We start from the raw sequence: 6,000 nt of genomic DNA, 5'->3' as shown, positions 1-6,000 counted from the left end.
AACTACTACTTCCTAAAAATAGCCATCTGTATAAACAAAAGCAGAAAATGGCTACATCTATACGAGTATTAATGTGTAGAGAGGAAAATTATCATATATATGTATATATACATATACATATTCACATACATATATGTGAATAGTCATCCACACATTTATACTTATGTGTACAACAAAAATCATGTAATAATATTCAAGTGGAAAGAGGCAACCAACGTGGTGGGGGACATGGGAGGGCTTCAAGAAAAGAAACTGGGTGGAAATGGAGGGAGGAAAAGAGGGGGGAGTGATGTAATTCTATTTCAATAACAACTTATTTAAAATATAATAAATACAGTCATATACAAATGAGGGGGGAGACAAAGAAGAAGCTCACAGTGTTTGTCCTTATCAGATTATAAAGAATTAGATGAGGTCTAGCAGAAGCATTTCTCCAACTTGAGTGTGTGAATCAAGTGAGTTAGACAGAGCCTCAAGCTCTTATTTAACTTGTCCCTATGTGCCTAGTGATGTGACCCCATGGCACTGCCTTCCTTGCCTCAACTTTACACCTTGCCTCTCACCTAAACTGTAGAACAGGCTCTACAGCCTTCCTGTGGAATTGAACCTTCACGCAATTTTCTCAGCAGTGGCCAAAGTAAGTATTGTATGTCTTTCTGCATTGCTTTATGGCTATTTGTTTCACGTATAATTGTCTTTTACCAAAGCAGAAACATTTCTTTCAGGCTATGTGCATGCTGTATACCTTTTTATTGTCAGAACTGTCTTATAAAGACTTCCATACACTAATATCAATAAACGGTACTATTCATTAGTCCCTTAGTGATTGTAAGGGACTTGTAACATTTAATGGGTGCTAAAAAAAAGCATAGTAGTAGCATGAGAGCCAGATGGCTATACTTTCTCCTGAACTCTTTTTAATAGTAAAGTGTCAAAGAATGAAAGCCTACCACAATTTTCCACAGCCAGCCAAAGATCTTACAAGGAATTCCAATGTCACAAGGGGCATAATTTCCCTGACAGATTTAGACTTTAGGCAATAAGAAGGATACTGTGTTTTTTACATGGAGATAATTTTAGAAGGTAGCACACATGTAAAATCAAGTATGAGAAGCTGGTGGAATATTAAACAGAAACTGTGCTCTCTGTGCTCCCCCCTCCCCGCCCTTAGTCACAGAATCTCTGTGAACAAAGTCCCTTCAAGGAAACCATGGATACTTTATTTAAAATTAACACCTTGGTTAGTTTAGTGGCTCAACTCAAATTTCTCTCCCCCCTGTGCATTATGCAACCTTTTGGCAGGTTTGCTGTTTAAAAAAAAAGCCATGGGAGATTCAAATTGCCCCACAGTAGCACTCATCTATCATCAGCGAAGGCTGCACACTATAAATGAATTACGGTAATAGGTGTGTAGTGAAATAGCATCTTATCACCCCTCCTCTTCTACTTTCTTCACCAAGCAGGTCGGTACTGATAATAAGTGTAGCTTTAACATGATATTTCTGGACAAATTAAAGGATGGAGTGAGTTTTAAAGCTTTAGGTTTGTAATACTTTTAAATGATTAACACTTCCTCCTAGCTATGCCTCTAAAACTCGACCACACTTCCTGCTCTATGCGGCTTACAGTGAAAAGCTGCAGGTTTCCCTACTGGTGGGTAGGTGCTTCTCGACCAAGGAGAAGGCACTGTCAAAGGGGAAAACAGATTCCAACTTGACCACTGAGAAAGATAAATTTATATTCTAGCTAGAAGATAAAGTACATTTATACAACATACCCAACAAACATAAAGTAAGGTTTCTGCACACTGGGAAGGAGTAGAGTTAAACAGGGCTTGAAATGGACAGAAAAGCAGCTATGTCAGTTAATGTCTAACATGAATTATACGATTTATAAAGACCTAAGTTTATTTAAATGTATTTAAAAGCACAGACAGGGGATACTTTCTATTATCATATTAAGATTGTAGGGAATATATTCCAGTAAAAAATAGATTACATGACTTATTGGGGAGCTACATGTATGTTGTATTTCTGATTTAGACTGAAGTGATCAGAAACATACAAGTAACTCTGATTTTCAAGAGGTGAGATTAAAGATATGTGCCACCACAACCCCACTTCATCTCATTCTTTAAAAAAGGATAGTTTGGGTTAGCCATAGAGATCAGACAAAGAGAACAATTATTATGGTGGATGGCAAAATCAAATTCCAAAATTCCCATATGAAAAATTCTTACATGAAAAGATTATGAATTACTTGACTTGGGCTTTTTTTTTAAATCTAAGTGACTGCCAAGTACTCTAAATTTAATACACAGGGATTTCAATTGCAAACTGTATGTGACAAAACAAACAGATGCTCAAAATCACCTCTACTAACCAGAAAGGACAATTGAGACTTTTTCAAAGTAGTTCAAAAAGATTTTGATATGCCCCTTGTATTCAAGAGTACACACAGTTTCTATGTAGCGAGATAGCTACTGAATCTTTGATTGTTCTAGGATCTCTTATCATTTATTATTGGACCAAAAGTCATATATATATATATATATATGTATAATATATATATGCTTCTGTCTATCTTCCCTTTCAATTACCAGCTATGTATATTACCATATTCCTGTATGAAAAATAAAAAGCTTTCAAACAAGAAAACTGAATAAGTTAATTTTTAAAGACTGAAAATATTATAACATGTAGTATAAGATTTTTTTTCTCATGTGGAAGTAAGCTGCTTTAAAAAAATGTATTATGTATTTCTAGTTCTTTTTCTCTGTCCACTCCCATCTAACAGAAACACAGACACAGAGGCACACAGATGCACACTCATATGATATTCTGCATACATTAGGTACTATTTGTTGGTTGTACACAATTTGAACAGGACTAGAATAAATATTTGCATCAGAGTTTGTGTTTATCCCTGGAAACATTCCATTTAGTTCACTCAACTGTTTCATTCAACTGACACTGGGAATATTTGGGTCAGCCAGTCACCAAACTTGTGGAGGCATGGGAAATATATTCATGATTTACTTTAGTTACTGCTTGCAGTCATTCCCATAGCACTTCTGCATATCCTATCGGTTGAAATCCAACACCTTTTTAAAAACAGAAAGCCTGTTTTTGCTACATTCTCTCTCTCTCTCTCTCTCTCTCTCTCTCTCTCTCTCTCTCTCTCTCTCTCTCTCTCTCTCTCTCTCTCTCTCTCTCTCTCTCTCTCTGTGTGTGTGTGTGTGTGTGTATGTGTGTGTTTCATACTAACATTGGAAAGACACATTCCTATTAAGGTTTAGATTTTGGACTTCCTCTTGTATCTAGGTTCATTAAGTCATTCCTTTCTTTCTTTTTCTTCCATTTTTTTATTATTTTAATTTTAAATAGCTTGTTTTACATGTCAATCCCAGTTCCCTCTCCCTCCCCTCCTCCCGCACTCCCCACCATCCCCCCCATCCTCCCACCCTATTGCCAATTCCTTCCACATAGGGAATATCTAGAGTCTGTCATTTCACTCAGGGTAGGGTCCAGGCACTCCCCTAAGAGTCCAGGCTGAGAGAACATCCCTCTTTGTGTTATGGAAACACGATGTCTGTTTGTATTCCAGGGATAAACATTGATCCACTGTTCAGGACCCCATAGGTTGCCCAGGTCTCCTCACTGACTCTCACATTCAGGGGGTCTGGATCAGTCCCATGCTGGCCTCCCAGCTGTCGGTCCAAGAGCTCTCCCCTGTTCGGATCAGCTGCCTCTGCTGTTTTTGCCAGCCCATTCTTTGCCAATTTGCTCATTGCTCCTCTCTCTCTATTGCTGGGTTCCTTGGGTTCAGTACAGTGTTTAACTGTGGGTGTTTGCCTCTGCTTCCATCAGTCACTGGATGAAGACTCCAGGATGGTTATAGACATCAAGTTCTTTGTTCATCAGTTACTCAAACTCTTGGCTAGAGCTGAATTTGTCATATATAGCTCAATAACGCGAGTCATCATAAAAACCATGGTAACATAACAAAATCTGTTAACTAGGGAGATTTTACTCCACAGAAAACTATCCTTTCTCTTACAAAAAGGACGTTAAGCTCTAAATCCAATGAAGAAAATTAACGACGGGGAAAGATATACAAATAGGAAACTAGCAAATATATGATAGATATATGAATTTTGGTTATTAGAGATGACTCAAGAGTTATTCAATAGATGATAAGCCTCCTACTAGCTCAGTAAAATGTTCCAAAACTGACAGTATCTTTAGCTCCCTGTCAGCTGAATAAAATATTTCATTTGTGTTATCAAAGCTCCAATTAGCTGAAGATTTCAGGGAAGGAAGCACCCAGAGCAGGAACTGAAGAACTACAGAAATGATGCATGAGCTGCAAGACTTTAAGAGCACAAAGAAGCATCCTCAGTCTACCCAGGTGTCCCTTGACTCTTGTTTTACAGTTCCAGGAACCCATGACATCTTCTACTATGCACACGGATACCAAGACAGCTCAAAACCTTCCCTATTCCTTTGTATAACCTCAAGTGAAAACATAGTAAAGTTTCAGAGAATGAAAGTGTCCTGCTGGGAAGTCATATAAAAGACAAAAAGATGGGAGCTTCTTGTAAAAAGACAAAGAACTGGAGAAAGGATGTTGTTTTTCTTTTAATTTTTTAGGACTTTTAAACTACAGCTCTCCTATTCAGCAACTGCAGCCCCACTGCCACCAGCAGAGGCTAGGCAGCACGAGCAGAAGCCTGAGGAAATCCTGTTCCCTCAGACTCTTTAGAAGCTACTCAGGAAGTTTATTTAAATCTGTTCTGCTAAAGAACTCAAGATTCAAAGGATGCTGCTTCCCAGAGATGCTGAATAGCCAACAGTTCACCTAGCTCACTTCCTAGTGTTTCCCAAGAAGTCCTTGTGCACCTTCTCACCCCTCCATATGAACCCTTCTCCACCTGGCTCCTTCCTACAACTTCCTGTCAGCTAGTAGTTGACCCAGCCTCGTGACCACAGGTGAATTTTACTTAATCAAACACACCTTTGCATCATTAAACAAAAGTTCCAGAGCATGAACAAAGGTAATACACCTTAAAATAATATATCGTAGCAAAAGGAAGCATCTAAGGTGAGGATAACCTGGATGCATGTGATAGTTTGTGGAGTGCTTCTCTCCCTACTGTAACACATTGTGCCTGATCTCCACTTTACAACACTTCCAATATGAGCTTCACTCACCTCCAACAGTCTGGGGTCTGTGCCATAGACCAAAGGTCAGTGAATAAAAAGTCTTTCCTAAAGACTCATTGCTTATATCATAACTGAATGAAGATTATAAACTTATTAATAGTGATAGTAAATCTGGATAGAAGACAGTAGAGAAGAAGAGAGACATGAGACTACTGCTCTCAGAACACAAGGATGATGAGACATTTCCATGATGTCACCAAACTACTAAGAACTTTATTAGGAGTAGTGACATATCAGGGTAGGCAGGTCAACTGACCAAATGACCTGCTTTCTACTATAATGCTAATTGAGAGTACATTTTTTATTATATATTTGGTAGCAAACAATTTTTATTATGTATTTCGTGGTGAACAATAACAACTGCATAGAGCTTTTAAAAAGCAGTGCTGCTGGTGAAATTCTATAGCTAAATCAACGGCTGCATTAGGTGCCTTTGGCCCAGGGACTCTTAACACTAATTGCATGTTGGGATGCTCTGTGCACTTTACAGATGTGCTTGCTCAGACCTCACACCAGAGACTTGTTAGTTGCTTTGGAGTGTAATCTGTGGTCCAGAAACCAATGTGTAATGGAAGTCAGTCAGGTAAATTAAAATCAGGAGTTGGTAGTCATTGCCCTTATCCAAAGAAAAGTGCATTCTATGTGGACAATTTGAACAGAATCATCTACATACTGTCAAAATGCAGGTGACACTTTCTAAGCTGATACTCACTAAAACAAACCACTGGGGACCTTCTGGTAAATATGACAGGCATGTATTGTTGAATGTTAGCTA

Source organism: Mesocricetus auratus, unplaced genomic scaffold, assembly GCF_017639785.1.
Source record: "Mesocricetus auratus isolate SY011 unplaced genomic scaffold, BCM_Maur_2.0 Super-Scaffold_100011, whole genome shotgun sequence".
In the NCBI taxonomy this organism is placed as follows: domain Eukaryota; kingdom Metazoa; phylum Chordata; class Mammalia; order Rodentia; family Cricetidae; genus Mesocricetus; species Mesocricetus auratus.
This window is presented reverse-complemented; position numbering follows the sequence as displayed.